This window comes from Thamnophis elegans, chromosome 4 (assembly GCF_009769535.1).
Source record: "Thamnophis elegans isolate rThaEle1 chromosome 4, rThaEle1.pri, whole genome shotgun sequence".
Taxonomy (NCBI): domain Eukaryota; kingdom Metazoa; phylum Chordata; class Lepidosauria; order Squamata; family Colubridae; genus Thamnophis; species Thamnophis elegans.
This window is the reverse complement of record NC_045544.1, coordinates 77,215,146-77,227,162: the sequence shown is the minus strand read 5'-3', so window position 1 is coordinate 77,227,162 and position 12,017 is coordinate 77,215,146.

Genomic DNA, 12,017 nt, shown 5'->3' with positions numbered 1-12,017 from the left:
CGAAAAATGGCCCAACACGCAAACCGGAAGTTCAGGAGTGGATTTGCAGGTTGCCCATTGGGCTGTTTTTCACCCTCTGGAGGCTTCGGGTGGCTTCCCTAAAGCTTCTAAAGGGCAAAAAACAGCACAATGCACAAACCAGAAGTCCATTCCCAAACTTCCGGTTTGTGCATTGGGTGGTTTTTTGCCCTCTGGAGACTTCAGAAAAGCCTCGGGAGGGCGAAGAACAGCCGAAAATCAAGGCCGAAAATCAGGTCACCAGCACCCACATGTGCATTGGAGCTGACAGGGCAACCCCTGCCATAGATTCACCATTAGTGTTCTAAGGTGCCCAGTGGCAGTACAGAGATATGCCCTGCCTCTAGCATTCTTCCATAGTCTTCACGCTTTTCTTCTTCCTATTGTGGGTGAGATGAATGTTCTGCTTGATAGATTAGAACCAGAGATGAGTAACTCAGGAAAGCACTGGAGCAAATAATCTCTTGGTGCTTTATTGAGTTCAAATCACGGACATAATTTCCTGACAAGGATTTGGAAATTACACTCTACATCCTTAAGATTAAAGTGGATCTAGTTCCATCAACCGTTTGGAAAAGCTTCAATTTATTTAGCATTCTCCTGAACACCTGCTTTCAGTACAAGGGTTGAAGCATGGGACTGAACAAGTTGCAGCAGAGCTCTCTGGGTACTAAAGCAACAGGGCTCCCAATGATGGGACAGCTAAAGGGCCCAGTTGCCCAGGCTGTGGCCACTGAGTGTTGGAGAAAGGGAAGAGGCGGGTCACATAAACACAATTCAGTGGGACTTTTTTAGGAGATGAGACAGCAGCCAGTATGAATAACCTGGAAAGCTGCAAGACTCTCTAAAGATGCCTCTTTCATTGCATGGACTGGCGCCTTCTCTTGCCCTTCTTTTTGACAGCCTGTAGAAGCTAATCTTCCCTCCCTCCTTCCCTCCCTACCACTTCTCCTTCTGGGACAGACCCTATGTGACTAGTATTGCTGAAGTCCTGCACCTACCGAACCTCAGGGAAACCATATTCCCTGTTTTCATTGTAAATAGGCCCTTCATACTGGGGGCTTCTTTCTAGTCTGTATCTATAGACCTTGGACACCTAAGAGGAATTAAGGATGGGCAAGCTGGTAGTGACTATTTCATCTCTTTGGGGAAGGTGAGAGTCAGAATGTGTGCAGAAATGATGCATAATTATAGGAGCATGCCACACTCATAGGCAATTCAGGATTTTTAGGGATTTTTTTTTCTAGTTTATTGAAATTTCTGGAGCTTTTGTTTTGTAAAGTAATGTTAAGCCTACTTTTGAGCATACAGTTCTGTCTCAAAGACGGAATCATGTGGCTGCTTTAGACAGCTGTTGTTAGAATTGTAAAATAGTTTTAGGGATTTTAGAATATCCACCTCAGGACAATGATAAGGGGGGGGGGGTCAAGAAGTTGGCTGTGACTCTGCAACATTTTTGGTGTGTATAGCGTAAGCGATGATGTGAGGCTTTATGAATGCCATTCTGACTGTTCTAAATTGTGTTGCAGACCTTCCTGCATCCACCCCTGTATGCAGAGTGCAGAAGTTGCAGGCTGCAAGCTAATGGTACCTCATGCTAGAACAGTGGTTCCCAAACTTGGCAACTTTAAGACTTGTGGACTTCAACTCCCAGAATTCTCCAGCCAGCAGAGCAGAGCTGGCTGAAGAATTCTGGAAGTTGAAGTCCACAAGTCTTAAAGTTGCCAAGTTTGGCAACCACTGCGCTAAAAGAATAAAAAAAGATAAGGGCTAGCAAAGCCATTAGCTTATAAAGACAACTGTGCTTCTCTCTTTCCCTCTCCTTCCCTCCCTCCTCCTCTCCTCTCTCTCTCTCACACACACAAAGTCATCAAATATGTATTACTTAGTATCTTTATATATCCTGCAGAAGTTACAGAGGAAGAAAGCGGAAGGGTGGACAGTTTTTTAATAGATGATGTTATATCAGAGCCTTCACATAAACAGATAAGTCAGCCCTTTCTTTAGACTAGTGTTTCTCAACTTTGAAATGTGTGGACTTCAATTTCCAGAATTCTGGCTGTGGAATTCTGGGAGGTGAAGTCCACATAAGTTAATTGTGAGAAACAATACATCAGATGGAGAACTTCCTTTTCCAAAGTTCTGATCCTGTTTTGGGCATCCGGAGAGATTCAGCCTACTTATAACTCTCAGCCTTGACTGACATACAACTCAAAACCTGTTGGTAAGGCAGGACTTGTTGCAGAATTCTTCTTCCCAAACTTGGATAATTGAATTCACTTGTGCCTTGCCTGTTTCCCATCTTCCCTTACCTAATTCCCCGTGTATAACTCTTTGTTTTTGTTTTGTTTCATTTGTAACCAACTCTTCCTGCAAAGAGTTTTAGGGTAATTTACATCTGGCTTCCAGGTGGTCTCTAATCCAGGGACCCCCCTCAGAACCAGCCCTTCTCCTCCTTAGCAGTTGAATAGCCTCAAAGGTTGCCAGATTTCTAACTGGCTGTAGAGTTTTAACAGCCGTATGACGTGCAGAAGTTAAGCAAGGAAAGCTTCCTATGGAGAGCAACTTCCAGCTTCAATTAGCAGTTGCATGTCAGGCTGCTGTTAAAGAGGCAGGATCCAAGCCAATACAAACAGCTGTCAGCCCTATCTTTATCTTCTCACGTGCTTTCACATTTTTATAAACCCCTTCCCTGAGAGAAAGCAGTTCTAAGAGCATGGAGAGGGAGGATGAGGGGAAATGATAAACAAAGATGGAAGTAATTAAGAGTATAATAAACGAATTGGAGGCCAAAAAGAAAGGGTTAGGAGTATTATGTGTTTGATCAGGGGGGAAGCATAACTGGAGAACTCACACAGTCTCAGTCATCCATATAGCATGTATGTCCCTCTCTATGTGTGTGCATGTGTGTTACCTGCTGTGGATTGCACATGGCCCTGAAAGACTTGTGTACAGCTCAGGGATGAAATTCAGCAGGTTCTGACAGGTTCTGGAGAATCGCTAGCCAAAGTTTTGAGTAGTTCAGAGAATCCACAAATACTCCCTCCGGCTGGCCCCAGAGTGGGGTGGGAATGGAGATTTTGCAGTATCGTTCCCCCAGGATTGGGGCTTTTGCAGTATCTTTCCCCCAGGAGTGTGAATTTTGCAGTATACTTTCCCTGCAGTGGGGTGGGAATGGAGATTTTGCAGTGTCGTTCCCCTGCCACGCCCATAGAACCTGTAGTTAAAAAAAATGAATTTCAGGACTGGTGCAGCTCCACAGACTATCCAAACATTGCTTCCAAGATATAATTGTTCATATCCTAGAAACTAACTCTGATTAGTTCTAATTTCCTTTCAGTTCAATATCAAAAGATAATTTTCAGCTTTTCTCTGGCCCTGTGTTCTTTTCTCTGGCTCCTCATATTTTTGCAATGTGGTTTTTGTTAGGAATATAATCTGGTTGGGTTGGCAATATATAAATCATGTAACAATGCTATACCTGTTTCTTTAAAGCATACTGTAAAATATGATTGGTTGCTGTTTTCCTCAATCGGCCATAAGAGGGAGCCAGAATGACTGTTAGCTCTCTGTTTGTTAGATGCTAGGCTGATCTGATCTGAGTGTTTTGGAAGCTGGCTGTTAGAAAGTGCCATGAGGTATTGTAAGTTTTGCACTGCTAGCAAACTTTGAGTACCAGACTGTTTGTATGATTATGGACTATGTTATTTGGATTATCCCTTAACTGAAAGAGATTGATGACTGACTGTCTTATCCGTGTATGACTTGAACAGTTTGATGGACTCTGATATCTCTATTTCCATGAAAGTAAAAGCCTATTTAAACTGCAGTGTCTCTGTATGCTGGTTTGTGTGTTGTCCAACACAACTCTCACAACGCTTTTATGAACGCACTCGCTCTCCCAATGGGGGGCTTACCTAACAGTTTTGTTCAGTAAATCCATAAGCCAAGTCTCCTTGTTCCATAGGCAAGCTGATGTATACTGCCCAATTTCCTCCCCCCCCCCAAACCAACCAACCTAGAATGGCCATTCATGTTTTAGCTTGAACTTAGTAGTCTCCATCAGCTCTACAACCTTGTTGCTTTGGAACAGCTCATTTAAGTGCAACATAGAACCTGTGTCTTGCTCCCCCACTCTCTTGACCTGATGAACTTAATTCACTCTCCTTCACTGCCTGATAGTGGGAAAGCCCGTGTTTTACACCAGGTGGCAATTGACCTACCCTGTTTTCCTGAAGTCTCTAAAAACTTCAAGGCAAGTATATTTCACAACATGGCAATCATTTGGTGCCTTCGGGACATAGTCCAAATGATGACAATAGTTTTGCAGGACAAACAAATATGCCCCACAGTTTATTTATAGATTTTCTTCAAGGTTTGGATGTGCTGCATAGATAACCACACCAAGCTTGACTTAGGCAATTCATTATATCTCAACAGTCTGGAGAAACTATTTTTTTCTTCTCTCTTTATATCAACAAACACTGAGTCTCTGGAAAGCTCAGTTTTCTTTTTGTTTTGGTGATTTCTCCAATCCTGGGAGTTGAAATCCACACATCTTATGCATGTCAAGGTTGAGAAACACTGAATTAGAGGCTTCAATTCATACTTATTGTTTAAATTATATCAATGATATATGGGGCTACTTGGAAATAGCATTTCTTACAGAAATGACAATGATTTTTTGATTTGTGGGGAGGGGTTTATGGGAAAAAGTAAATTGTATACATATTTTCATAGGAGAAGAGGAAACACAAATTTGCCTATATTTGTTGCAAGGAAGATTGGGAGTTGCTTCTTTAAATGTTATTTTCTATGTTCTTGTCTTTTTTTCTTTTGCAGTTTGTATTTCTTTCTTTTCTTTTACGATTACAATTCGTATTATCTTTTAGTATTGTAAAACTCCTTAATAAAATGTATTAAAATAATGAAATAGTTTTTTGCATCAATATAAGGACCTGGGACTACATAGACAGTTATCAAAAAGTTCCTAATAGCAGGAATGGGAAATACTGTATGGTATTTGCCAAATATTTTGCTTTTCTACCACTATCACCCACCCAATTCCTTGCTACTAGTAAATTCCCTGAAGTAATTGAGTTGAAATCCCAAAAGTATAGGATTTCCATTTGCCTATCGCTAATAGTAACCAGGATCAAAAATTATTTGTAATTTTGAAAGGGAAGAGTTGACATTTTCACATTTGCCCACCAATATTTCCAATAAATAGGATATATAAGAAAACAGGATTTTCCTGAAACAGATGAATTAAATGGGGAATGTTGTTTTGACCTGGTGTCTCCAACCTTGGCAACTTTAACACCTGTGGACTTCAACTCCCAGAATTCCTCAGCCAGCAAAGCTACACTGGTTTAGACTATACTGAAAAATTGCATGGAAATTTTGGCTTTTCCTAGTGGGGTGTCTTGTTAGGGAGGCAAAAACAGATAACACCATGACCACATAACAGAAGTCCTACTCTCCTTTTCAGTGAATCATGAGATACATGTATAAAGGGAAAGGGCTCTGATTGGGCAGTCACAACCGCCATTTTGACTTTTCTGTCATTCTTTCCTACCTCCATGAATGCCTCTGCTTCTGTTGCTACAAAGATACTGTACTTCTTCTCAACTTGGCTGGTTTAATTAAGCCATTGTGTGGTTTATTTGGATTTTGTGAAATCAGCTACTGTAGTTTCTCAACCATAATTTATGGTTTAGTGTGTTTTGTGAACCTGGTGATTTTTATAACCTGAATGGCTAATATATCAGATTTTCTTCTCAGGTTTCTCAACTCTGGGTGGTTCTGTAAAAGTCCAATTATTATTCATATGAGGAAAACAAACTACGAAAAGTTAAATGGTCTCTTTTGAATGCAGGGCACTAAGTTGTTTCCTGATTTATCCAGTTCTTAAGCCACCACTGGCTCCTATGGAAAAAAAATGTCCATGATTTTAAAGAGAGCATATCTTATTATTGTTTTTAGGTCTGAGATGTAAAGATAAAAGTTCCCCTTGCGCATATGTGCTAGTCATTCCTGACTCTAGGGGTGGTGCTCATCTGCATTTCAAAGCTGAAGAGCCAGCGCTGTCCGAAGATGTCTCCGTGGTCATGTGGCCACCATGACTAAATGCTGAAAGCACACAAAGTACTGTTACCTTCACACCAAAGTGGTTCCTATTTTTCTACTTGCATTTTTAATGTGCTTTCGAACTGCTAGGTTGGCAGAAGCTAAGACAAGTAACGGGAGCTCACTCCATTATGTGGTGCTAGGGATTCGAACTGCTGAACTGCTGACCTTTTGATTGACAAGCCCAGCATCTTAGCCACTGAACCACTGCGTCCCTCTAGGTATGCGATGACCACATGCTTATTAAGCAAGGGAAAATCCCAGCTCATAAACAAATCAGATTAAGAGTACTATGCATTGCATCAACCCAATAAAAGTTGCTATTCTGATCAACAGTTATGTCATCACTTGTGGTTGAAAGGTTACTGAAACATGGATGGCATGCCAACGCCACAGAGCACTGTTGAATGCTATGAATCACTGGACCTTTGCACCGCATAGAATGTTTTTCCTCCTCCATCATCATTAGATTAACATATGCTCTCTAGATAACTTTTTGGAATAAAAAGCTACATGGTATAGGAAGATACCCTATAGTTACTTTTCATATTTGAAGTAAACAAACAAGAGAGGTAAGTATGGAATTTAATGCATAAACAATTTTTGTATTTTGAGTCTCTGATATAATAGGTGACTTTGTCACCAACGACATCACCTGACAATGGGCTTAGTAGATAAGTAATGGCCTTGCAGCTAAGTAAATGCAATTATGCCACTAGAGGGAAATAGAGCTGTTTAGAATCTTTAGAGTCTTTGATTACCAAAGTTAGGAACCACATTTCCAGCCTCATCTGAACAAAAAATAAATATTCTGCAACAAAATGATGCATTGGTCTTGCTATGAAATACAATCATATAATATAATTCTTGCCTCACACAAGAGTGATTCTGGAGCAACAAAGCTTGGTTTAGAATCATTATAACGATTCAGTGGTATGTAGTAATCTGTGACTGAAAAAAAACACAGAAAGTAGAAAATAGGGTTTCAAGTTTGATGTGTTGATTAGAACTGAATGAAGCAAGTTACACTTGATGAGGAGAAGTCTTAAGTCAGGGTAGTCCTCGACTTAAGACCACAATTGAGCCCAACATTTCTTAATTCATACATTTGTTAAGTGAATTTTGCCCCATTTTACGACCTTTCTTGCTTCAGTTGTTAAATGAATCACTGACGTTGATAAGTTAGTAACCCGGTTGTTAAGTGAATCTGGCTTCCCCTTTGACTTTGCTTGCCACATGATCTTGGGACACAGTAATGGTCATAAATATGAACCAGTTGCCAAACATCTGAATTTTTGGTCACATGATCATGGGGATGCTGGAAAGGCTGTAACTGTGAAGAACGGCCACATCACTTTTTTCCATGCTGTTGTAACTTTGAACAGTCACTAAGTGAACTGTGTTAGTCAAAGACTACCTGTAATTATTTCAGCCATATGATTCTACCACACTTGTTCTTAAATGGATTAGTAAGCTGCTTTCTTCTTCTTATACAGTACATTTTATGAATAGAACCACACTATGATGGCAGGAGGGCATATAAATGACTCTTAGAATTCTGAGCAAGAGGCAGTGATTCCCCTCTCTATTCAGGCAATCCTCATTAACAACCACAATTGGGACTGGCAAGTGGGTTGTTAAGCAAAGCGGCCACTGAGTGAAACTCTGGTTTTGCTGGTGATGTTACTTCGGCTTTGCTTTGCTTTACAGACCTGTGAACATTTGTAAATGTGAGTGGTTACTTTTTCATCACTGTCACAACTGCAAATGGTTGCAAAATGAGACAATCACTAAGTGAGGACTAACTGTAGTGCATTCCTATTTCTCTCTGTCTGACTTTCTGATGATGAATGAGAAGATACATATAGCCAGCCGAAACCTTGACTGTCTATGAATTAATGTTTGGGCATTTGTATTGAGAACCTTAAAATTGTTATTCAAAATCGTCTAGTTAAAGCTGCTAGGGATGAAGCTAGCATATCATAACAGCCAAAATGGTGTAACAAAGTGAAGGAAGACTTTGAATTTAATAAAATCCCAAGGTGCCTTCCAGTTTTGGGATTATAAAATGATAGAGTTGGAAGGCACCTAAGAGATCATCGGGTACAATCCAGTGGTGAAATTGACGTTTTTTCAACTACTGGTTCTATGGGCGAGGCTTGGTGGGTGTGGCAGGGGAAGGAAATGGCAAAATCTCCTTTCCCTCCCCACTCCAGGGGAGGGATACTGCAAAATCACCATTCCCATTCCACTCCAGGGGAAGGATACTGCAAAATCTCCATTCCTTCCCCACTCCAGGGGAAGTATACTGCAAAATCTCCATTCCTTCCCCACTCCAGGGGAAGGATACTGCAAAATCACCATTCCCTCCCCACTCCAGGGGAAGGATACTGCAAAATCACCATTCCCATCCCACTCCAGGGGAAGGATACTGCAAAATCTCCATTCCCTCCCCACTCCACGGGAAGGATACTGCAAAATCTCCATTCCCTCCCCACTCCAGGGGAAGTATACTGCAAAATCACCATTCCCATCCCACTCCAGGGGAAGGATACTGCAAAATCTCCATTCCCTCCCCACTCTGAGGAAGGATACTGCAAAATCTCCATTCCTTCCCCACTCCAGGAGAAGGATACTGCAAAATCTCCATTTCCACCCCACTCTAGGGGAAGGATACTGCAAAATCACCATTCCCATCCCACTCCAGGGGAAGGATACTGCAAAATCTCCATTCCCTCCCCACTCTGAGGAAGGATACTGAAAAATCTCCATTCCTTCCCCACTCCAGGGGAAGGATACTGCAAAATCTCCATTTCCACCCCACTCTAGGGGAAGGATACTGCAAAATCTCCATTCCCTCCCCACTCTGAGGAACGATACTGCAAAATCTCCATTCCCTCCCCTCTCCAGGGGAAGAATATTGCAAAATCTCCATTTCCACCACACTCTAGGGGAAGGATACTGCAAAATCTCTATTTCCACCCCACTCTAGGGGAAGGATACTGCAAAATCTCCATTCCCACCACACTTTGGAGCTAGCCAGAGGTGGTATTTGTCAGTTCTCGGAACTACTCAAAATTTGTGCTACCGGTTCTCCAGAACCTTTCAGAACCTGCTGAATTTCACTCCTGGTATAACCCCCCCCCTGCAAACTGCTGGATTCACTGCACCTGTTAAATGACTATACAGCCTCTTTTGAAATCATGCAGCAAAATGGAAGAAAACTTCATGAGCTCTGAGTGTGAAGAAGTTCTTCATAATGTTTCATTTTTCTACATGTACCTTTTCTTACTTTTCTGTCACATCATCAGGCCCTTCTGCAAAACGAGCCTTTTGGGTATCAGCTTCTTTGTTGCAGGAAATGATGCTCTTCATATTTTGCGAAGAATTTCATTTCTGTTGAGAAAGTTGCTGCTATATTTTCAAGGAAAAAAGAAACCAAGAAAGTCCAGTTGCTTTTTGAAAAATGTGTTTGGGATTAGAATAGAATAGAATAGAATAGAGTAGAGTAGAGTAGAGCAGAGAAGAGCAGAGCAGAGCAGAGTAGAGCAGAGTAGAATAGAATAGAATAGAAAATAGAATAGAAAATAGAATAGAAAATAGAATAGAAAATAGAATAAAAAATAGAATAGAAAATAGAATAGAAAATAGAAAATAGAATAGAAAATAGAATAGAAAATAGAATAGAATAGAATAGAGTAGAGTAGAGTAGAATATAATATAATAGAAAATAGAATAGAATAGAACAGAACAACAGATTTGGAAGGGACCTTAGAAGTCTTCTAGTCCAATCTCCTGCTCAGGCAGTAAACCCTACACCACTTCAGACAAATGGTTATCCAGCATCTTCTTAAAAACTCCCAGTGTTGGAGCATTCACAACTTCTGGAGGCAAGTTGTTCCACTGATTAATTGTTCTAACTGCTAGGAAATTTCTCCTTAGTTCTAAGTTGCTTCTCTCCTTGATTAGTTTCCACCCATTGCTTCTTGTTTTACCGTCAGGTGCTTTGGAGAATAGCTTGACTCCCTCTTCTTTGTGGCAACCCCTGAGATATTGGAACACTGCTATCATGTCTCCCCTAGTCCTTCTTTTCATTAAACTAGACACATTCAATTCTAGCAACTGTTCTTTATATGTTTTAGCCTCCAGTAGCCTAATCATCTTTGTTGCTCTTCTCTGCACTTTCTAGAGTCTCAACATCTTTTTTACAAAAGAGTTAGACCAGATCAGTCTGGAAGGTCAGAGTGTAAACAGGGCCTTGAAATCCTCATTTTGGAGCAAACAACTCCCTAGAAATCTAATGGCAAAGCGCATCCATTAGAATGTTATTGATGTAAACCTTTATTATAAACAGCCTGTGTATTTGTAAACACGTATAAATATTACAAATACCACAAATCTGCTGTGACCTCACTGAAAAGAAACAAACTGCATGAAAAGTGCTCACGCCCTGAGACTTCTTATTGCTTATGAAATTAGGATATGAGGATATAAGACTAAATTATCTTATGCCCCTGTATTTCTGTCCTGGTAGATCACTTCATGCAGCTCAGGCATATTGCATGAGTAGTAGGGAAATCTGAAGCATATATCTGTCTGTCTGTCCATCCATCCATCCATCCATCCATCCATCCATCCATCCATCCATCCATCCATCCATCTATCTCAATTATTAGGGAATGTCTATATCAGTGTTTCTCAACTTTGGAAACTTGAAGTCCCGGACATCTTCAAGTTGCCAAGGTTGAGAAACACTGGTCTATATGTTGGCTGAGTCCAGAACCAAATTTTGACTTAGTTATAAATATTCAGAAGGTATTTGAATTAGGGCATCTCAAAAATAGACTGAATCTGAATTTGAACCTTCTCTCCAAAGCTTCATTCCAAAATCTAGAAAGATGCAGAGAAATAGGGCATTTCCACATATACACTATTTCACTCCTCCAAATCTTAAAAACACTTTTTAAAACTACCTTTGCATTGCTGACCCTACTGCCTTCCTTACAATGTTGGGTTTTAACCAGGGGCCATCCAACACTCCCTCTACCTTATTGATAGAGGACCATAAAAATAAGAATTTAACCAGCTCCTGCTTGAATACTCAACTTTTATTTCTATAATCAATAAAGCCCATATTAACTTCATTCATAGCAAGTAAAGTCATATGGGCTTTTATGGGTTATAGAAATGCCTTTAGTTGTAATTGACTATATCAAGCTGTGAATGTCTCCAGGAAAATAGGAATCCCAGAACATTTCATTGTCCTTGTGAGGAACCTATACCCAGCTCAGGAAGTGATACTAGATTCATACTAGATTCAGGTTAGCAAACTCAAATTCAAATTCAACCTTGTATTGATAATTTTGAATTGAATACTGTGGACAACTATGAAAATGGTTTATGGTTTATGGAAATCCAGATTTCAAGGCACAAATGACTAAATTCAAATTGCCATATTTTGAACACATTATTCAAAGACTTTGTTCTATTGAGAAATGCATAGTGCTAAGAAAAGTAGAAGGAAGAAGAAGAGGCAACCAGCAGCAAAATGGATAGATTCAATGCTGGATGCATTCCTGGAAGATCTGAAAGAAGGCAGGTGGGGAATCCTGGAGAATAACAGAATAACAGAGTTGGAAGGGACCTTGAAGGTCTACTAGGTCTTACTAAGGAGAAAGTCTCCTTATATGATTGTTAAGAGAGAGTTATCATTTCATGGCAAATAATAATATAGATAATCCTCAACTTACAATAGTTAGTGACTGTTCAAAGTTAAAATGGAAGTGCAAAAGTGACTTATAACTGCTTTTCACACTCACAAACCCTTGCAACATCCCCATAGTCACACAATTAAAATTTAAATGCTTATT